The sequence below is a fragment of the Helicoverpa zea genome, chromosome 12 (genome assembly GCF_022581195.2).
Source record: "Helicoverpa zea isolate HzStark_Cry1AcR chromosome 12, ilHelZeax1.1, whole genome shotgun sequence".
NCBI lineage: Eukaryota > Metazoa > Arthropoda > Insecta > Lepidoptera > Noctuidae > Helicoverpa > Helicoverpa zea.
Genome location: NC_061463.1, coordinates 6,171,607 through 6,195,869, shown reverse-complemented (window position 1 = coordinate 6,195,869; position 24,263 = coordinate 6,171,607). Strand labels below are relative to the sequence as shown.

The 24,263-nt window shown below is 39.7% G+C and overlaps 1 protein-coding gene across 3 annotated transcripts in view; it reads right to left on the bottom strand.

The window, feature by feature from the left end:
* The window catches only part of LOC124634940 (ADP-ribosylation factor-like protein 4C), a 52,188-nt gene that overhangs the window by 6,563 nt on the left and 21,362 nt on the right, over window positions 1-24,263 (bottom strand). For 2 of the 3 annotated variants that reach the window (XR_006984944.1, XM_047170636.1), the window contains one exon: window positions 933-999. The gene's annotated coding sequence lies outside the window, so the exon portion shown is untranslated. Of the gene's footprint in view, window positions 1-932; window positions 1,000-19,503; window positions 19,563-24,263 lie in introns of those variants that run through there. The other variant, XM_047170637.1, reaches the window with a different exon arrangement.

Sequence of the window (24,263 nt, the reverse complement as noted above, 5' to 3'; positions counted from 1 at the left end):
GTAGCAATCGATGCAGTGTGTAGTGTGCATAACGAGGTTCCGTAGTGTGCAACTAATGCCTATGAAGTTCTAATTGATTCACCGCAGCGACCAAATGGACCGTGCATGTTAGCCGTGCATATTTGAACAAGACTTAGAGGATTAACACTCACATTTACTCAACTATGGAACTTGTAGTCAGAATTGAAATGGAATTAAATAAACTATCTTTGAATAGGATTAACTTTAACTCGATTTGAAAACGATTTGGTTTTTGAAGTACCTTTTATTGGAGCGCGAGAAAGTTCTATAAAATCATCTAAGTTTCTTTAAAGTACTGTTGAATATGGAGTTGTTTTTTGTTGTGAATCTCAGGCTAAGTTTTGAATTGAGCTAAGTAATAGAAAAGTCTGCAAAGTTGTTTAATGTTATGATCTAAAGGAGAAAATTGTGTACTGTTGAGTGAAACTTTTTAATTTCCCTGCTGTCTACAAGTCTTCCCTTCGTAGTGGAATATTTATCGGTTGTGTAAATAGACGATACATTTGCAGTGACGTACTTTGGAATGACGTCAGTGTACTCATGACGGGGTTTATAGCCAAGTGATCAAATAAAGCAATTAGTTCTTATAATTGTATAGAAGCTTTCGTGGAAATTGTGGAAACATATGACGATCTATCTATTCCACGAGGTCTTGTATTTTGTGAAAACTGTTGTCAACTTCAGGTCAGTGGTAACAGTTTTATATGAAAATCGTACTTATTACTATTGAGTTAAGGTGCATGACAGTTACCACTGATGTGCAGTCTACCGTACCCGAAGAAAGTATCTTAGGTATATTTTTCGGAAAACACGTAACCCTATAGCCGTTGTACACGGTTTAGGTGAGGCATAAAAACAGACTTATCTTGAATTATAAAAAAATGGGTTGAGTGGAAAAGCAGTTTACTTACGTTTCTAAATAAGTTAAAATTAGATGTCCTCTTAAGCCAAGTCTTCAGTCTTCAACACTCTTAGTACCTGTAACAAAAAGATAACCTTCATTATGATTTTATAACATTTGTACGTAACACGGAATTACTAAATTAACTTTGTAACTATTATTTCCTTCACCGGTAATTAATCTAAATCAACGAATTCTTTTAGAAATACCTATCGCTGTATAATGCAAGGCGATCTTGTGCTTTGTTTACGGAACTAAGTTGAATGAAAAAAAAAAGGATTTCAGTCACGGTTTGATGAACCCGTTGGAAAGAGTTTTTACGTATTTTTACTATTTATCCTTACTTTGCAAACGAAGCTTGGTGCATTTAAATGTATGATTGTGCAATTTCAGTAGCGATGTAGTTTAGAAAGCTTTATAAAGATATTTTTCTTCTTGTCTAAAATTTAGAGGATGCAGAAGTCCTCACTAATTGTGTGCAATCAGAAGCTCCGCAACCATATAATCTGTTGTGTGAACGTAATAGTTTCATGAAGGCAACTGTTACAAACGTCAGCGGATGGTAATTTCCTACGTTAATGGTGAAGGACGGGAGCTCCGCCCAGCGGAACTACTGCGGAAGGATGCAGTGGAAATCATTGAGTGAGTCGGTCATTCGCCCTTCATGCCAATAACCTTATACAATGTAGTTCAGTTTTATTATTGTGGTAACTTATTTATAGCGAACCCCGTCTGTTTTGCTTAGTATCAATTTACATGATGGTGATGTCATTTGACTCTCTATTTTATTGTTTAAATAACTTGCACATGCATAGAATTGGACAATGATTCATTGCATTTATGATATTTACGAATTTTAACAGCAAATCAGTGATCTAATATTTCTGCTTTCAAGTACAAATTCATAGGTACTTATTAGGAGTGATTTTCTAATGCGTATTACGTACTAAACCAACCTTAAATTCCATTGAAATCATGTTCGATCTTTGAAAGGTTCACGGTCAGTAAGGAACCAAACTCTGTGTAGACTAATAAATGCTTGTGCTTTCACATTTACATTTCCCCGTCTACACCATACCACTAATACTTTATCTAGTTTTTCACAAAGGGCAAAAAGATGCGGTTACTGAGCTGTGGATGGCAATTTCCGTTTCTTTCACCAGTGGCCACTTTAATGAAAGACGTGTATTCCGACCCACGCCGACGGCGGATGGGTGCGAATGACGCTTAAGCTAGCTACTGTTATTGAAAATTACTAGTTTTCTTTGTACTAACAAGAACTGTTTGTGTACAAGAAGAGATGAACAGGCTTTTATATCTAAAACCGTTAACACCGCTTGTCTTCGGTAAAACAGTTGTTACGTAGGCGCTATTGATAAACAATAGGTACTTGTAAAGCTCTGTTGGCGCGTTTAAAGATAACTACAGTTTTCGAAGTGAATTAGCAAACGTATCGAAGCAATAAAATAAAATAAAACAAATAGCCGTCATTTAAAAGATTTTGCAATTTGATGTCTCGGAAACAGAAAATCTTAGGAATAAGGAAATATCGGAAATTGTAAAGGTATTTACTAAAGATGATGGAATTTAAAGTACAGTTACCTATTAGCAGTAATTTACTGTTCAAGTCATGTTGTCAAGATAAGTTTATTGAAGTAATATGTAGAGGTATAAGTAAATGCGTCTCTTTACATTTAGTTTCAAGTCTCCGTTAAAATTTCAACATACCGTTTTCAAAAATAAACTCCATTACGTTTCAAAAAGTGTTATATGTAGCGTAATGTGACACTAATTAATTACGTTTATAATATTAAACAAGCATCGACTTCTTACAAAAGTATTAATAACTAATTGGTTAATATATTTCGATTTTACTCAGCCGTAATATTGGTGTCATGGATATCGTAATCGATACATGTTATAGTGTTCAGTTACACTAGAATACGATACATCGATACTGATATTATCGACATATGTACTAGAAACTTGATAGTAGTAGGTATCATGTTTATCGTTCATCATTAATCCTGTGGCAGATGTGTACTGTGTACCTACAGTATCGAAATGGCCGGATAGCAAACTGCAGAGTTCCGCTTTTAACTCAAATTGCATTGCATATTGTTCCTACTTGAAATCTATTGAGGAAATGAAGACCTTGTCTGGTTAGGTCTAATCTTATAATAGCTTTAAAGTCCTTTGGATATTTAAGGTTACAAGAATGGATAAAGTGAGGAATGATTACATTAGAGGAAGTCTGAAAGTAGCGCCAGTTACAGAAAAGATGAGAAGTAGAAGATTGTCGTGGTATGGGCATGTAATGAGAAGGGATGATACGCATGCAACAAAGTGTGTGCTAAGTATGAATGTAGATGGATGGAGAGGAAGAGGAAGACCTAAGAAAAGATGGATGGATTGCCTGAAAGAAGATATGAATAGGAAGGGAGTGAGTGTCAGTATGACAAGTGACAGGGGAAAATGGAAGAAAATGACATATTGCGCCGACCCCAAGTAAAATTTGGGAACAGGGCAGGAGAAAGAAGAGGATATTTAAGGTTGCAAGTTACAGCTTAGGAGGCTTAAGCAGATCCATATTTTATAAGAATGATCTTTTGCAAAATACGCAAATAACAAATTCCAACACTATTGTTTTTCCAGTCTATCTATATCAGCACAGACTTTCATTCGTTGACATTTACTTTTAATTTTATCTTACAGTGTAACCGTGGAATTGATTTTGGGCCCACTCCTTATTTCGGCCGCGTACGTAGGTAGCACGCAACTGAATTAATGGTAACATTTAAGGCAAACTTGCCGGTGCCATATTTAGCTGCGACAATATTAGGTAATATGAAAGCGCTCATTACGTTACGTACAGTGAAAACAAAAATCGGTACAGTCGTAAAAGAGCACTTATCATTTATTCGTCAGGAGTACGCTAAAAAGTTTCAACAACATAGGCTGTTTGATGAGTGTGTCGTATGTTAAATATTGGTAGAAATTCTTTTTTTGGTGATACAGTTAAATACACTATTACTAGGCGAATTTATACACAAGTACTCTGTGGGAAAATTAACTCATTCATTGTCAATATTACTGCAGAGCAAACTTTTATCTTAAGAAAGGGGAATAGAACCAACGGAACATACATAAAGCAGTTGCAAGAATCATATAAAGATGTTTTTGAAATTTAAATTGAAAAATTACCACCTATTTATGGACTAACCGCAGCTTCTAACTATAAAGTTGGCAAAATTATTATATTTCAATCAAAAGAGTAGCTCAAAGTCCTTCACTGACAGCCCAATAATTTGAAGTACTTAATTTTATATGAAACATCAAAAGGCAAGATAAAGTGTCTGCATTGTTACAATGTCACCACTGTCGCCGACAAAAGCGTCCATTGTCAAGTAAACGTTGCATGACCGATAATATTCTTCGTTCGTGAGATTTTTTGCTGGATTTCACAGATATGTATCAGCACTTAATGAACGCTGTTATCTTATTAACAAAATTGTTCTTCTTAACTAAGCCTGAGATCTTTATGTAATTTTCCCTTATTATTATTATTCCATGCGGATGTTATCTTGATCATGTTTGAACTTTTAAGCGTGTGATTATCATAATATTTAGGTACGTGCGTTGGCATACGCACGTTTGACAAAATCCTGTGTAGGTACATGATTTCCATTTTCGACTCCCGCGCCTGGTCTCAGCTTATACGGAGAGGTAATGTGAACATGAATTGACTTATTTTCCAAAGTGGGCCTGATCATATACATAATGGCCGGATATTATCTTTATTAATTATCCTAATTGGGACATTACCTATATAAGTTATTCCTGTTCCTATTACTCCTAAAATAACGCTCAATTTTAAGTCAAATTGGTTCTTTGAAAGGACCTGTGGTTGGAGCCATTTTCTCGGAAAATTCAATTTGTTGTGCGGCTATATCTTGTAGCAAAACCACAGCAAAGCTAGTTTACAAACTAATTTAGTTCGTTATGACGTGTACTCGTGTTGCTAATTAGGTATTTGACATCCATTACGTCATTAAAAATCTCCACGTCTAAACGGTTGGCACGAGATCACAGAGTACTTAACGGATTCCATTTCATTTTCCTGGCCACCTGGCTCGCGTCGACCGTGGAGAACGCTAGCAAAAACCAGCCTTGAACGACAGGACGGCCGTACAACTAGCACGCGTGTACGGCACTTTACAACACATTATTCTATTTGCTTGCCATCAACTCTCTGTTCTAGACCTACTCTGTGGGATTGTTGTGATCGTTAACATAGTTTGCGTTTATAAACTCAATTTATGTTTGCTGCATAACACGTCTTGACAATTTCATTGCCATCGTAAATGAGATTGAATGTAGTACATATCTTAATTGTTCTCGATCAATATCTTGTTTATCATGTTTTCAGAAGGTATCAAAAATTATCTTTCTAAAATTGTACCTAATTAATGGATATTGGTTCGCAGCTTATAACTGGGACGTAATTGGGTGAAAACACGGTAATTAAAGATCGCAACCTTCTAAAACTGTACTTCGAAATGCGGCGCTTCTTCACCTTTTAATAACTGTCATTGTATGTCGTCTTTTTTCATTAACATTCCGGAGACGGCGAAATTGTCTGTCTTCATAGCTACCGTTATATATCGCGTAATAATTATTAAATAACGTGAGCAAGTCTCGGGACGGGAAGCAATCGCTTTGCTTCATTTATCGAAGGCGTATGTATGAATTGTATGGTAATATGTATGACTTTATTGGTGTAACAAGCGTGGGAGAGTCTTGGCTTGTGTACCTTGTTGTTGCTGTACGGGTTTCGCAGTAGCGTGTTGCCTGTGAATCTTAAATGTGTTAAACATAGGATAAAAATACTACGGATAATAGATTCGATTATATTGCAGACAGAGAACTCTTTATGAATGAATCGTAAAGAAACACCTATCCTTGCGAAAGCTGTTTTCTTTCGTAACACGAGAACACAGTTTATAGTAATGGTATATTCGTGTATTTGGTATGCATTGTCACGCTTTTAACCCCATGTGATGTGATGAGCCATCTTAACGCGGTCATAAGCCTCATACCACTTGATTATGCACGTAAATGAAGCGTTAGCACAGTTTCGAGCTTGCTTTTAGTGATTTCACTTTGTGGTCGTAAGAGTATGTTAAGCCGACCCGTATACAAAGAACTGATTGTGGATACACTGGAAATGGAGTATAGGAAAGTTCGCAGTTTACAATATGAGCATTCATCATAAAGTTTGTAAATTGCAGTACAGTATTTGGCCACATACAGTCTTTTGGCTCTCAATGGCTCATAGGTGATGAACGGTTTTACTTGACTTGCAACACCCCTTATGAAATATTTAGTCACGCATTCACAGATCGACGGTGGCAACCGTATCTTGCCCTTGAATGATCAATTCACGGAGCTCTTACTCAGACACGACCCCCTTCAAAATAATTAATTTTATTGAGTGGAAATTGAGTCTGCAAAGCACTTTACAGTATGCCTTCAAGTGTTCGTGGCCTATCTATATCTGAAACGATTTTCTTTGAGCAAGATGTTATTGAGTTTGCTTGGTAGGTCAAAGGCTGGCGATCTAGGTCAAGATACGGTCGGTTGAGTGGCCTTTAGTGTACAGTGGAGCTTTGATCCTGTAATCAAACACCCCTTGTTTTGTGCCCCTAGAGCGCTACGTTAAACATGTGCGCGCTGATACCTCGGGAGAATAAATGTATCGACTTTTATTTGTATTGTGCTGGTCATTGGGTCAAGTAATTTTGTGTTGTTGATTTTTATGCAATTGGAAAATATTTCGAATATTGGTTTAATTATTTTTTTATTTAGATTTGTATTCGAAGGCGTTGCTCCAATTTCGACAGCATCATTTAGAACTGGCCACATTAAAAACTATCACCAAACCATTCCTATTTTATAACTACTTTAAAATACTTAGAACGGGCCCGACTCTTTAAATCTGGCACAAAACAACACTTGTCGAATCTTATCTACTGACACAGTCCCAACAAAATGCTTATTGTGAAAACTAAAAGCTTCGTGTGTACACGATAGCGCAGTTAACGCCTCTCATTTAAGTAATGACACAAGTGTACCAGTACTAGTGTACCTGTACCAGTGTGTACCCGCATTATTGTCCAATGAACCCACGGCTTCGTGATAGCAAGCACACGCGGTTTCTGTTACGATGGTACATTTCGTGACTGACTTACAATCAGTTTTTGTGAACATTACCAACTGTAAGAAACCAGTTGTGTGTTCGTGAAAACCTGTATCGTAAAAAATTGAGGATCATTAGGATAGCTGGCAACGTTAACAAACATAATGATGTAATATTGGGTTTGTAAATTGCAGTTTTTTGCGAACAACCTTTTTTATTGGTACTGCCCATAAAAGGTATCTAATTTAAAGTCATTTAGTAGGATGGTCCCTTAAGTTCGAAAGTAAAGTCTAGGAGACTATTTAAATATTGAAACTAAATTACTAGAAACCCAAACCAATTAGAGTCTGGCAGTAGTTTTATCCATTTCAGTGAACATTATTTTCGCCGAGGAAAGTCCGTCGAAAGGGGAAGGTCCGAAGTCAATAACTAACCGCATTAATCAAGATCGAACAGTTCGTTTAAACGACAGCCGCTGATTGGTGGAAACTATAAAATTTACCAATGAAATTACGGATCCCACATTCATAGTAACTTTTAGTGAAAGCTATCCAGTTTCCATTAAAACTTTTGTTTTGGGATTTCGCGGGTCATTTATCTGTAATTAGGAAAGGAAGAAGACACCCATAATTTTATTAAAGATAGCCATTGGTGACGCTTTGGGCGCATAATAACTGGACTCCTGAGATATCAGAGGATTGCACATAGCTCGATCAAAAGTTATTTTAAAAAGATTTTAATTATACAAGGCTTCATCACAAAACGTTTCTTTTGATGAATGCAGGAGGAACATAATTTGCAGCTTCAGATGTATGTAGGTGAGTATTAATAGTCTAGTCACTATTGAATAAGTTGATGGCGATGTCAGCGCTAGTGGTGCGGACGGGCGTCGGCCAGCTGCGGGGATTGAGGCCGAACCGAACCACAGTGCAGGTACGTCAACTTCGTTTCCAATTTGCTTTCCATTTGCGTTCCGGAACGGCTTGAATGTTTGAAGAGCCGGATTAAAAAGTCACTTTTACGTGACTCTGTATCACCGCGTGCCGATTCATGTTTGCTCGTTTCGAACTCTGTGGAACCGTATTTAACTTATCGGCAGACCGGCAAATTAGCTGCACCGTGTGCAAGTTTCAGTAACTTCGAATGTATTTGCAATACATAGTCATTACGGTAACCATACTATATGAACAATATTACTACTTTACCAATTGTTACCAATAATCAAGATCACATTCATTGTTACAAACTCAACCATTGTTACTCAGCATAAAGTAACAACATCTATTATTAACACATAATATTTCTTTAACCCAATAACGTGCGTGCAGTCAAGTGCAAGCGACACATTTAGTCCACTAGGTCATTCGGCTACACAATGACTGCGGCTGCGGCCACTGTCCGCTTCGATTCTATCACAACTTGTTTGTCGGTCTTCTACAACTAACAAGGCAGAAACTCGTTCTAGGCTGTGGTGTATCGTCCATCTCCTGTCAAGTAATCGCACGTACCGTGATTTATATGATCGGTTCGATGTAGGATACGTTTCAAGTGGCGCGGAGGTCGCTAGGCGTATCAGATGACAAGTTGTAATCGAATTCGATGTGTATGGTGTTACATTTGCCATGTATCGAATGTTAGACGGATTCGCTCGCGTGATTCCGGTCTGACTTGAATTCGCCCGAGCGCAAGAAGGCCGCCGAAGGCTGAAAAGGGTTAACGTTGTCATTAACTTTTATGGAACAGCGTTAGCACAGTTTGCGAGTTTAAAACGAGGTTGATACTCATTGCCTGCATAAGGATATAGAAGCATGAAATTAAATGTGAACCAGTTATTAATATTAGGCTATTAACGTTTTATTGATTAGCATAGTTGACACCTTTGTCAGCACTTTCCCAGAATAAATATATTAAATTCGACTGACGTTGTGACCTTGTTTGCACTTGGCATGAACTGCTAGTCAGTGAGGCAACTTCGAGTTTATAGAATAGTACATACTTTAATTATTACGACATGAAGATCGATAGCTCGGCGAGTACGTTTTTTAACTATGTAGCCGGAGTCTAAGAAATAAGTGTTAGTAATTCCTATGTTGTTACTAAAATCTTAATAGATAGCTTGATGAAATGATTAGTCAATCGCTTTTTTGCAATCGGAAGAATCATATCATCATCCTCATCCTCCGAGCCTTTTTCCCAATCATGTTGGGGTCGGCTCCCAGTCTAACCGGATTCAGCTGAGTACCAGTGCTTTACAAGAAGCGACTGCCTATCTGACCTCCTCAACCCAGTTACCCGGGCAACCCGATACCCAGTTCATTTTATACCTACATTTTATCGAGATTCATCCACTATATGTCTGAAATCACAGTGCTGTTGATTGTTGTACGATCGCAGAGATTTTTTTTCAATTGTGCAGGGGCCCGATTCTCCTAATTTTACTTAAGCGACATACCTACGATTCACGTTCGACTCGATTCGACAGAGATCCAATCCTGACGCGATTACGATTTAAGCGTATATGGCATTCCGCTATTTTTTCTTTGAAATAAACGTTTTTATCCTTTTCTGTCATTCAATAATGAATTATTTTGTCTGCAAATGATTTACGATTGCAAAATGATTGTACAGCAAACTATCGTATAGACCAAAATCACAAAAATAGCAGACCAATCGCAAACCAATCGAATGTCATTGGAATACGATTGGTCTTATATTAGTAGCAGAATGCCCGATAATTTAAAACTGCTATTCCGATCATATTGCGATTCAATTTCTATTCCTATTCCTAAAGGTGTCCCGACTTATTATTTATTATAATTTCTATTCGATTTTGACAATATTAACTTAGGAGAATCGGGCCCCACTTGTTATACCTACAATTTTTTTTCGGCTTCTTCTCATCGTTGGGCAGTTTTAAAAGAATTAATAGGCAACGATAGCGTTTTGAAGTCGCTATCGAACACTCGTTGGGAAGCTCACGCTGTAACTACGAGTGCACATATCCGAAAATTTTGGATGCTTTAGATCAGTGGTTCTTAACCGGTGGTCCGCGGACGACTGGTGGTCCCTGGAGGCCTTCCAAGTGGTCTGCGGACCAACGTCGCGTTGACGTTGTTATCGATCCTATGTATATATCTGTCACCGTAAGATTACAAACATCGTTAGATTACAATCTATCTCGAGAGATTGTAAACTGTCGAATTATTGTAAACCGTAACACCTGATTGCAATTTAACGCATTATTTTTCGCTATATTATAATCTATCGATGAGAAATTGTCAAATTGTCAACTGTCCGAAAGCTCTCCCTGATTGGTCAGTCTTTTTGTAAGATCGAGAGCGATGTAGAGCGGTCAAATTGTCAACTGGCGTAGAACGGAATGCATCTTGCGCGCTGATTGGTAGAACGTCAAAAAAGACAATGTTCTTTGCAACTCCCGGTGTCACAGCTCTTTGACGTGCAAAAATAAGTGACGGTTTAATTTTTTATAAAATCAAAAATTGTACTTAATTTTTAAGACTCAAATTACACACAATTAAAAATTGTATTAAAAATTGAAGTTAGTGACGAAAACGAATCGCTGCAAAACCGACTCCACGTAGTCTTGTCTGCCCTACCCCTAGAGTGCAATTCAAAACCGCGTAGGCGCGGAGGGGCGAGGCGGCCTGCGAGCTGAGGCGCAGGTAGTTTCAGCGCTCGCCGCCGCGGCTGAGGCTGGCCGGCTCCGCCGGCCAGCAAGCCGAAGCTGCGGTGGTAAGCGTGAAAACCATCTGCGACGATAAGCTCGCATGGGACCGCCGGAGCCCCGCAGCGCCGGAGCCGTGACAGAAGTTATGCTTGCTGCATGTTGCATGCTTACTTCCATGCTGGGTCAATTAATATGGGATGTGTTATATTTTAAACAAAAAACTCAGTAGGTACGAGTTAAAAAATTAGAAGGTAAATAAATATTTTTATGATGTCATTTAATAGTATTTAAGAAGTTTACTGTTAGAATGCATGCTACTAGATGCAAAAAAATAACCATCATGCTGAGTTGTATTTAGAGTGGAAGATAACTCGTGGCTAAGATAGTATTATTTAGATGCTCGACGCTTTATTAATTGTGGCTGACTTAGTAATTTAGAAGGCAACATACATTTTTGGGGGCGAATAATGATATTAAAAAGAAGCCTGTTTAATTAGCACCCCTTTTATTTTATTTTTAAATATTAGTTTGTATTTGAAGACAAAATACCTAACTGTATTTTTATAAGAGTTATTTTTATATAAATTTAATACTTGAAGAATTTTTGAAGAGCATTTATTTTATTTAACTGACACCTCTATTTCATTCCTAACTCTACGGGAACTCCATGGGAACAGAACGGCTGGTCGTGATTGGTCGATCTTACAAAAAGACTGACCAATCAGAGAGAGCTTTCGGACAGTTGACAATTTAACAATTTCTCATCGATAGATTATAATATAGCGAAAAATAATGCGTTAAATTGCAATCAGATGTTACGGTTCACAATAATTCGACAGTTTACAATCTCTCGAGATAGATTGTAATCTAACGATGTTTGTAATCTTACGGTAACATATCCATCTTACTTGTCCAACGAAACTTGTAGAGAGAAATGAAGGTTTGAAATGTAGCCCTTTTACGTAATTTTTGTTCTGAGTCTTAAAATATAATCAAGATTTCTCGCTCGCTTCGCTCGCGTATTCAGAAACTGTATGTCCTCGTTTTTACATTTGCCAACAAATAAAAAGTTAAGTACCTACGTTTGGCCTACATTGAACGTAATTTTGGTTCTGAGTCTTAAAAATAATTAAAATTTCGCGCTCGCTTCGCTCGCGTATTCAGAAACTATGTGCCTTCGTTTTTGCATTTGTCAACAAACAAAAAATTAAGTACGTTTGGGATACATTTTACCTCCGTACGAGTAAGAAAAAAATTTCGCGCTCGCTTCGCTCGCGCATTTGTAACTACAAAGGCATCACGCTCGCTTCGCTCGGTCAATTTCTTCAACCTTCCATTCCATTCCTTCCATTTCCATTTAAGCAATAGAGGGTCTACACAGGCTCTGTGCTTAGGGCCTCGGATACTCTTAATCCGCCACTGCCGATACCCCTTGGTTAGACTGGTGTCAGACTTACTGGCTTCTGACTACCCCTAACGACTGCCAAGGATGTTCAATGACAGCCGGGACCTACAGTTTAACGTGCCGTGCGTGACGTTAACGTGCGTAATCGGAAGAATCATATCGTAAAGCAATTATTGTGATTAACACACGATATTTATTGGCGGAATTTTTGTAACCGGGAAACCATGTCTAGAAAAAAGCGTATAACTGCATTTGTTTGTAATCGAGAGCGCCGCTTCCTACCAGTCACAGTGTAGGTAATCTTGTTTGCAAATGACCCGGGGCTATCGCAGGTACGCGATTTGCGGTCAATGGCTCGAGAAATTGCACCGACACATTACATTTCTTCGCGCTTGCTTTTCGACTCTAATAACACCACTATTACTAGTCTGTGGTCAAGTCCATTTAGTAATTCCTTACGATAACATATAAAATATCGATTGTCATTCCATCGATTTATAACCGCCAATCTTATCAACTAGACCACGTAAATTGTTGGTTACTGACATATCGGTCATTAGGCACTTTCTTGTGCCACTTAAGATAGGAAAACAGAGTTTTCCTTGTTGACTTTGCAGAATACAAAGTCATAAATATGTACACAAATAGAGTCATTTTATATAAACGATGTTGATTTGAATAAATAAGTCGTTTATCCGCCTATTAGGATCACTTCGCGAAACATCCGAATTCAACCTTCACCTGAGGTAAAGCCTTAAAATAAACACAGCTGTATTTGAAGTCAAGGTTCATTCGATTGTACGGTAATTACAGGGTTTGATTAGATGGTGCGGTGTACCTTGACGATGTAACTCGCTTCGTCGTTGTCAAATTACAGGCATTCGGACTGAATCGATGCTCGAATATTCAGCATAACTGTATCGATGAAAGTACAGGCTGAATTCTTCGCAATACTGAAGTGAAATTATTATTTTGAGTCAGCTTCATGTTGGAAAGTTGGCTATTTCAAGGATAATTGTCGCATATATTATTTGATTTTATTAACGTTATTGTAGGTCGTTAATAAAGGGATATTATAAATTGCATATCAAATAAATAATCGCCTATCAATAAATACTCATCATTTATATTATTTTTTACATCAAATAACTTACTTCACTACAAATAAACTAAATGTTTAACAAAACTCAAACTGCAGATAATTCGAAATTATACATCAATATGACATTACTTTTTTCCTTATAATGCAATACAGTTAAATTTATTCTTGTACAAAAATACTACATACAAGCATTAAATACTGAATGCACAGCAAATTTTCCATATTTCATAGCAAAATCACTATCCCAGTCGCATATTAACCAGTAAGTACAACAAAACCTGTTTATCATATTTGTCTTAATTTTCAAGAAGCCATGCTCGCCAAATTTAATGATTATTATAACAAAAAAATCCTGTTACATTGCATTATTTCTAAAAGCAGAACAAATTAACTGAAATTTCATTCAGCGTACTGTGAAGATGGTAGAATTTTATTTGTATTCAATTTATTTTGCAAATTGCCATTTCTTCAATTAAAAAACATTGTTTTAAAAATTGAAGCTAGTAACGAAAACGAATCACTGCAAAACCGACTCCACGTAGTCTTGTTTGCCCTACCCCTAGAGTGCAATTCAAAACCGCGTAGGCGCGGAGAGGCGAGGCGGCCTGCGAGCTGAGGCGCAGGTAGGTTTAACGCTCGCCGACGCGGTTGAGGCTGGCCGGCTCAGCCGGCCAGTAAGCCGAAACTGCGGTGGTGAGCGTGAAAATCATCTGCGACGATAAGCTTGCATGGGACCGCCAGAGCCACGAAGCGCCGGAGCCGTGACAGAAGCCATGCTTGCTGCATGTTGCATGCTTACTTCCATGTTGCATGCCTGCTTACATGCTGCATGCTTCTTACAGGAAAATAAATATTCCAAAACTATGCCAAAAGATGATTCTGACTATAAACATTCTGAAATATGATAGTTCTGCCTTTAATGACTATTTATATTATGAAATGTATGCCAAAAGGAAGTACTGACAATGACTGAAAATGCACCTGCCCCATTTTTTTTAAGAACTATATGTGCAAGCATATCATCGGACTTGCGATCCGACTCAAGTACGTGGCGCCACCTGTAGAAGCTAAAAATGTGCCTATTGGGCAAAAAATGTAATAAATTACTGGCTTTAATAATTCAATAAATTACAATTTTGTATTTAATTTTATATTATACAATTTTGTATTTCGTGTATCCGAGTATACATTAATCTCCGGAGCCGTTGAGGCATTTTGCACGTTTCCCCTCTGGAAGTTTCACGAGGGTGGATGAAGGTTGTTTATGTTTAAGAAGTATGTTTACGTTGGGTTCGGGGAAATCCATGAATGACACACTGTGCCAAATTGGAAAAAGAGGTCATTTATTTTTGGATGAAAGAGTATTCAAATGTATCAATTATGCCTTGTTTTATTTATCGCAAAAATCCGAATCAACATTAATATCATTCGAATTGAGGTCGAGCTTGTTTAGTCTCGATTTACTAAGAAACATCTATCACGGGGCGATATTTACCTAGTCTGTGACGGAGCCATGTCAACATGACAGTTTTCACCGTGACTGGAACACGCGTGCTTCATAGCTTTCGTATCAATAATTCATCTGGACGACGGACGACGGTCCATAAGTCTGGCAGGCCATTGCAGCTGCGGGTTCGACCCAGTTGGCTACTCTCATTTATGTCCCCTAATATCCGACCCACTTTCGTGTGTCACTCCAACAGTTAGATATGCACCGTGTTACCAAATAAAATTATTCTGGATGAGAAATATATTTTGCTCTTACGCTTGGTTTGCGTTGGCCTGAATCAGTTTGATCGAATGTGGATTGAAAATTATGTTGGATACGCGTATCTTGTAAGCTGGAAATAATCAATCAAATATTCTAATTAATCGATATTTGAAATTAAACTATAATTCAAGATGACGCTTGTATTTAAAATGTGGAATTATTAAAATTTTAATTTTGACTGCAGTGTTGTTAATTAGGAGCTCTGGCAAACTCCCGTTGATTGAATGTTTAAATTGTGTCATAAAATGAAAATACTGATTTAACAACTGACCAAATTGATTCGGAGAACTCATCGTTGGTGGTCGCACATGACAATAAAGAGACACAAACGAGGTCGCTGTTTGTTGTGGATTTATTTATAGAGTGAAAAAACAAGGTTTATAGCTTTCTATATACGTGATCGTCACTACAAAAATATACTTACAGTTATAAACTAAATCTTCGGTAACCGTTCAATATTTAAACAATCGGTCGTTTAAGTTTCACCGACACCTTTTTATACAGTGCTGATGATGTCATTTGCGTGTAAAAAAATAAACACGAAGCAAAAAGTTACCGCTCAAAGTTCTGTGACATCACCGTCTTTAATAAGTGTTGCCAATGATAGTAAAACCGCAATCTTACTTCACAAGTCTATTGTTTTCAAAGTTACTTTATTATGCGTTTACACATTGTCATGTAAGGTATAAATGATTATTTATGTTCGAACACAATGGATCTTATGGAAGGTTCAATTCATAGGTATGTCTGTCTACACTTATGCCTAAATACTCGCCCACTTGTCACTATAATTCCTCTCCTATCCAAATGTGTCGCGAAACCGAGTATTATTTCTCGGTAACATTTTGAATAAATTGCTGTTCAATTTTCCGTTGTCTTATTTCCCCGAAGACGTGAAGACGCCTGTCTCACCAAAATAAATTCCGGAATTCTCTTCGAAAATTAGTTTTCGTATTTGAATTTTGTATTTCGGTAAAAGTTTGTCAACATCCCTAATAAGTTGCTTCGAATAAGTAAACAAATTGTGTTTTTGTTAGTGAAGCTTAATAAAATATCTCTTAAGTCAGGTAAAACGACGAAAACGAGCATCTAATTTAGATTTAAGTAGATTAAACAATAACATGCCGAGAAATGTAGCATGAAAATACTTTTTCTTGGCTTACACGCCTTTCTGTAATAACGTTACGTACTATAACTTAAAGATAAACTTCGTTGTTTATTATAGTGAGCAGCCGAGAAAGTTTGAGACATGTCTATGGTCACTGTGAATGTTGAATCGAAATAACTTTATTTATTGACGTAGAAAGTTATGCCTTATTTGTAAGAGTTTTCCTAAATGTATGTATAGTTGTTGGATGTGTGCACGAGTTGGTTGGTTGCTCGAATAAATATCCACTCACTATTTCACAGCATATAATTTGCATACAGATTAAACAGAAGGCACAATAGGGAAAGCATACATGTGATAGCAAGCGTTAGAAATATTAAAGCGACAAGCATGCGCTCCGCGTCGAGGCGTGGTCGTGACTGGCGTACGTGTGAGTGCGCTTGCACACCGCGATTGCATAGGTGTTAGTGCGGAGGGCTATGTCGATAAAATGCCGACCATCGACTATCGATAAATTTACCCGATCAACTGTTAAGGTAGTATGCATGTGAGTGTAGTGATGTTGTTTATATGTAAATAGATAATTGTATATATGTATATATTATATAAATTGTGTGTTTTTGATTGTGTAGTTTGAAATTTTAGGTTTAAGATGTATATAAATATTATGTAAATAAATTAAATATGTGTGAAGTAGGCTACACCACCCCCCTCCAGAGACCGTCAAGGGCGATAATAGTCGGTAAATTTAACTCGCCTCCCAGAACGTGTTGTATAACTTGGCGGTGCGTCCAATGGGGGTTTCTCCACCTGGTGGGATAAAATGAATGCGGGCTTCAGTCGGTCAATGGACACTGTAACTTCCTTATTTTTCACTAACAATTTAAAAATCTTGTCTCCTCGAGCGACGACTTTGTATGGCCCAGAATAGGCAGGCTGGAGAGCACCACGCAATGCGTCTTCACGAAGGAAAACGTGATTGCAGGTTTCTAACTCCTTGTATATGAATATTTTTGGCTTGCAGTGTCGTGAAGCTGGTGCAGGTCGCAATTTCTCGGCGAAGTTTCTGAGCCTTGCCGTAAATTCGGCTGTGTCTGCTGTACCGTTGACAGTAGACTCAAAAAATTCGCCGGGTAATCTTAGCGGCTCCCCGTACACCAGTTCCGCTGATGAGGCTTGGAGATCTTCCTTGAAGGCTGATCTTACCCCTAATAAAACCCATGGCAATGATTCCGTCCACCTATCGTTAGCATGGCAGACAATCGCGGCCTTTAGCTGACGGTGGAAGCGTTCGACCAAGCCGTTGCAAGCCGGATGGTAGGCTGTTGTCCGCTTATGCTCGAAACCGGCTATCTTCGACAGACATTGGAACAAGGCCGATTCGAATTGGCGACCACGGTCGGTTACAATGTCTGTCGGGCAACCAAATCGAGATATCCAAGTGGACAGCAACGCCTTGGCTACGGTTTCTGCCGTGATATCTTGTATCGGTACTGCTTCGGGCCACCGTGTAAATCTATCCACGGCTGTTAAACAGTACCGATAACCTTCAGAAAGTGGGAGGGGACCCACCAGGTCGATATGAATCTGCTTGAACCGAGCGCGCGGTAGGTTATATGTGCCGAGAGGGGAAGTCACGTGGCGATTAACTTTAGCCCTCTGACACGGTACGCAAGCACGCGCCCAGTTCCTGCAGTCCTTTCTGACGCCTGGCCATACGAACCGCTCGGCTATTAACTTGGCTGACGCGGCGGCCCCCGGGTGGCTTAGGGAATGCAAGCTGTCGAAAACTGGCTTGCGGAACAATTCTGGGACATATGGCCTGGAAGCTGGAGTACTTACGTCGCAGTACAGGGGAATTCGACTTCCGGGGACATTCAACTGTTTGAGCCGCAGAGAAGAACCTTCACTCAAAAGCTTGCAGAGTTCTGAGTCAGAAGTCTGAGCTTGAGCTAGTTTCTCGAGGTCTACGGGCTCTGCTAGCTCTTCAATTCGCGACAAGGTATCGGCAACCACATTGTCCTTTCCAGAAATGTGGCGGATATCGGTCGTGAATTGCGAAATGAAGTCCAAGTGCCTATACTGCCTGGGCGAACAGTTATTCTTCCTCTCGGCGAAGGCAAAACTGATCGGCTTATGGTCAGTATAGACAATAAAATGGCGAGCTTCTAGCATGTGCCTGAAATATTTAATGGCTTCATATATTGCTAGAAGCTCCCTGTCATATGGTGAGTATTTCACCTGTGAAGGGCTCAATTTTCTTGAAAAGAAAGCCAAGGGCTGCCACGCATCCTCCTTGAATTGCTGTAAGACTGCTCCGATGGCCTTATCGGAGGCGTCTGTCACAACTGCAAGTTGCGCTGAGCAGTCCGGATGGGACAGTAGAGCAGCATTGGCCAGACTCTCCTTGCAAGCCTCGAAAGCAGCCAGTTCGTCTACTGTCAAAGTGATTGGCTTAGAACCTTTGACGGGACCTGCTAACAACGCGTGAAGTGGGGCTTGAATTTCGGCTGCGTGGGGAAGAAATCTCCTGTAAAAATTTATCATCCCCAGGAAACCCCTTAGCTGGCGAACATTGGTTGGAGGGGGAAAATCCTTGACCGCCTGAACCTTAGCGTCAAGTGGCCTAGAACCGCTCTCAGAAATGCGATAGCCTAGAAACGTTACCTCCTCCATACCGAAAACGCACTTTGCGGTGTTCACCAACATGCCGTATTCTTTCAGCCTGTTGAAGATCTGGCGCAGGTGATCCTCATGCTCCTCCGGGCTTCTAGAGAACACGAGAAAATCGTCGAGATAGCAGTATACGAAGTCTAGACCTCTCGTCATCTCGTCTACGAACCGCTGAAAAGTTTGGCCTGCATTCCTAAGACCGAATGTCATAAAAGGAAATTCAAATAAACCAAATGGTGTTGTGATGGCGGTCTTAGGAATGTCCTCCGGGCTGACAGGTATCTGATTATATGCTTTCTCTAAATCGAGCGTACTAAATACTTTACACCCAGCTATACTATGGGTAAAGTCGTGTATATGCTTAATCGGATACCTATCAGGCACGGTACGGGCATTTAACTTACGGTAGTCTCCACAAGGACGCCAGCCGTTGTTCTTTTTCGGCGCCAGGTGAAGAGGTGAAGACCACGGGCTCTCAGAAGGTCTAGCTGTACCAAGGGCCAGCATAGACTGAAATTCCTTTTGGGCAATCTTCAGCTTATCCGGTGCTAGACGGCGAGGTGGGGAGCAAACTGGAGGGCCTGGTGTCGTGCGTATGTGGTGTACAGTTTGGTGTGGTGTGGTGTGTGGCTTACCAGCTGGTCGAGTAATTTCAGGAAAGTCGTTGAGAATTTCGTGATACCGAGTCTCACCAGTCACGACCTTCACAGAAAAAATATTTTTACAATTAGCTACAGCGGCAATCGTAGACATAGAAGTGACATTATCAATTAGGCGTTTATTACGACAGTCGACTATAAGGCTATAAAAATTCAAAAAATCTACGCCTATTATAGGTTTTGTTACATCGGCTACGATGAAACGCCATTGGAAAGATCTACGTAAACCAAAATCTAAATCTAAATTGATACAGCCGTAGGTAGCTATGCTAGACCCGTTAGCAGCACACAAACTGTAGTCCGTACGCGCACGACGATCATGAAGCGCTGACCGTGGGAACACGCAGAGGTCGCTCCCTGTGTCGACCAGGAACTGCGTCTTCGAAGATCGGTCAGTGACAAACAGGCGACCACTAGCAGACAAAAGGCAATCGTCAGTGGCCATTACCGACCGCCTTTGGAGTTTCCCGACCGGTAGTCACAGGGCGGGGTACACTTGCTGGCTTTATCTCCGAACTTGTTGTGGTACCAGCAGATTGGGAATTTTCTGTAGTTCGATAGAGAGCGCTGCCTCGAACTTCTGCGAGTGTTTCTGGTAGAACCGGAGCGCGAACGGCTGTTTCGAGCAGACAATTGCTGGAACTGTCGACGAAGCTCAGCAATCTCCCTAGTTAGTTCACTCAGGACGGAGCTAGGGACACCATCGCTTACAGCAGCGACCTTCGGAGATGATGAAGATAGGTCGTTCACTCGATCGGCTAAGTCAGCTAAGTCTTCGAGAGCAGCTGTTACTGGCTGACCTGCGAGCACCGTCTGGATGCCATGTGGTAGGCGGCTAACCCATATCGTCCGCAAGAAATCGTCGGGGACATTAAGACCTGCCAGGCTTTTTAGGTGGCGAAGGAACTGAGAGGGCTTGCGATCACCAAGCTCCTCATGCATCAACAACTGTTTGATCTTCTTCTCATTGGACGCGGTGAGTCGCTTGATCAGCTCGGTCTTCAGCTTCTCGTATTTATTAGCAGCAGGCGGGTTAATAATAATATCCTTTATGTCTCGGGTGTACTGATTCTCGAGATGACCGATGACATAATTAAATTTGGTAACGTCACTAGTAATACCTGCTATGCTAAATTGTCCCTCGATCTGTGCGAACCAAATTTCCGGCTCTTCAGCCCAAAACGGAGGCACTCGTACGCCGACTTTGAACACGTTGCTCGGGTCGATCGACATCACCCCATCACTAGTGCCGGGCAGCGGTGACGTTGCCGCGCCTCGTGGCTCCTTTGCTGCATTCCCTTCCATAGCTCTTCACGGGGTCACCAGTATAGTTGTTGGATGTGTGCACGAGTTGGTTGGTTGCTCGAATAAATATCCACTCACTATTTCACAGCATATAATTTGCATACAGATTAAACAGAAGGCACAATAGGGAAAGCATACATGTGATAGCAAGCGTTAGAAATATTAAAGCGACAAGCATGCGCTCCGCGTCGAGGCGTGGTCGTGACTGGCGTACGTGTGAGTGCGCTTGCACACCGCGATTGCATAGGTGTTAGTGCGGAGGGCTATGTCGATAAAATGCCGACCATCGACTATCGATAAATTTACCCGATCAACTGTTAAGGTAGTATGCATGTGAGTGTAGTGATGTTGTTTATATGTAAATAGATAATTGTATATATGTATATATTATATAAATTGTGTGTTTTTGATTGTGTAGTTTGAAATTTTAGGTTTAAGATGTATATAAATATTATGTAAATAAATTAAATATGTGTGAAGTAGGCTACATATGATATTTGTGTGGTCAGATACATCGTAAAACCGGACAATTGCATCATAGTTTTGTACTATAATTGTTCCGAAGGATACTGGAATTTATATGAGAAGGAATGGAATATTCCTGTCCTGTCCGTGACCACAACATGACTAACATTTTATTTAAAGAATACTTCTTTGTCAACTCAGTTCTGTGTTAACACTATTTACCTATGTAATGTCAATATTAGTATCTTCAATAACATTGTGTTTCTAGGAATCAAGCTTTTCGTTTGTTTTTATTGAACTCGAGATCCAAAGTTTTAAAACATTGGAGTTCAATTCCAATTCTGTAGAAATCCAAATCTATACATATAATAAATCTGTAAAAAAACTGTGTCTGTACATTGAATATATTAAAAAAATAATAATTGGGTGGGGTTTAGAAACAGTAATGGAGCACAAATCCAAAAAAAAAATTCTGTCTGTATGTCTGTTTGTTTGTACACGCTAATCTTCCGAACTACTGAACGGATTTCAATGATTTTTTCTTTGTTGTATCAGTATTAAGCCTGGTCAACATATAGGCTATAATTTATCTTCGAAACTTGAAGACCTGATGCAGAACTCCAACAGACCAACAAAACTATAAGAGATACAAAAATGATGCCATGGCAAAAATTATTTCATGTAATGAGCATTTTCAGCTGAGATAATAAATTTGAAGATCTGGAACACCTGATGTGGAACCCCAAGAGCCCAGCTTCTCTGTACCATATACAGGTATGATGTTTTAGCAAAAGTTGTTCAATTTGATAAGCACTTTCTATTGACTTATACAAATTGAAGATCTAAAACACCTGATGTGGAACTCCAGGGGCCCAGCTAGACTATAGCATATAGAGGTATGACGTTTTAGCAAAAATTGTTCAATCTGATAAGCACTCTCTGTTGACTTATAAAAATTGAAGATGTAAAACACCTGATGTGGAACTCCAGGAGCCCAGCTAGACTATAGCATATGAAGATATGACGTTTTAGCAAAAGTGGTTCAATCTGATAAGCACTCTCTATTGACGTATAAACATCGAAGATCTGGAACACCTGATGTGGAACTTCAAGAGCAATACTACACTTGAAATGTATAGAAATGAATGTTATGAAATAGGTATGGCGAATCAAAAAAAAGTAATTAGTCCGTCTTTTAGATAACCCTAAAATAATGGACACGTATTTTTCTTTTCTCTCTCTCACAAACAAATAATAACGAAGATACAACACACTTGAATTTTGTGTTAAGTCACTGCTTAGTACAAATTTTACATACCTAGACGTGGCGTCACGAGCCCCCACTCTCCGACTTTGTTGCGTTATATCTCATTATTATTTTGTATGTCTCTTCCAGACCTCGGGACTACAGAGTTCCGAATTTTTGGGAGGCAAACGTGGGGCCGAAGCCAACACGCTGAAGCCCTTTTGAGACAACTTTAATGAAATGGTGACACAAAACCGACGATTATCCCTTTATACACTATAAAAATGAACCCAAGGACAATCCCCGGTGGACGTCGTTAAAAAAAGACAATCCCCGGTTCTGTGCTAAACTATTGCTAACTATGGAGGAAAAGTACTTGGGCTATTGTGATGGGATGTTAGTGGATGACAATGTATTAGGTACATGTAAAAATAGCAGGTGGAGACTTGCCACCTCACTTACTGGGCCCCCGGGAACCAGTCACTGAATAGCAACAAGAGGGCAACAGGTACATGAGCGGCTGTAGGGTGAGGATACCTCGGTGGACTTTAAACGCTGATTACGCGCTCCCTGTGCTTACCATGAGCACCTACCCTCCGAGCAGGGCTACTAATCCTGCTCTAGCGACTCCACTCTGGACGGCCAAGCCAAGTCAGAGGCGTGAGACCTACCCCCGTCATGGTTCACTCCGACCGGCCGGAGATGGGGGACAGTATACTCTCCCTGGAGAACTCAGTATATATAGCCCCGCGGGGTCGCTACTCCCCGTCATCAGCCTCAGATGTCCTGTGGTGCCTGTATCTCATTATTATTGTCGTTATTATCTCCAGAGCCTTTGTCCCAATTATGTTAGGGTCGACTTCCAGTCACGATGCAACTGAGTACCAGTGTTTTACAAGGAGCGACTGCCTATCTGACCTCCACAACCCGGTTACCCGCTCAACCCAACACCCCTTGGTAATACTTACTGGCTTCTGACTACCCATAACGACTGCCAAGAATGTTCAATGACAGCCGGAACCTACAGTTTAACATCCCCTCCAAATAACGGTCATTGGTATCCAAAATATACGTAGAAAGTACATACGAACTTAGAAAAGTTGCATTGGCAGGTACTTGCCAGACCTGGAATCAAAGACACACGCTCATACTTGAGAGATTGGTTCTCTACCCACTAAACCACCACGACTTCCACTAAGTCACCACGACTTTGTCATATATTTAATGATTTTTTACGTAATAATACGTGTACCTAATATTTTTGCCACTCACAACTTAAATGCGGACTAATTAGAATCACCACTTTTATCCCTATGGTCACGTCTATTGCGGTTCAGTTCTCAGCGTTTTGTTTAGTCTGCTGTGCTTTTGCCGTTAAAGTACAAAAAATAAATATATGGAGCGTTTCTAATGGTTATGCGTATTCCGTTGTTTCCAAGTCAACGGGCCCTTAAAATGCAATATCAGACTATTCAGATCTTTGATTTTGCTGACCCCGTAGTCGCTGGCATAAGGGACAGGATCCGCGTACGAAGTCGCGGGCAGAAGCTAGTCTCTAATAAATATTTATTTGAATGCAAGCCGACAAAGCCGCGTAGATGTGTAGTTATATATTATACTCCACCATGACACAACCCATAGCCATGGGAAAATATTTTAGTAATGCTATTTTATTATACAAGGTCTCTATAACTAAATCTGTACCGTCATAAATAATTTC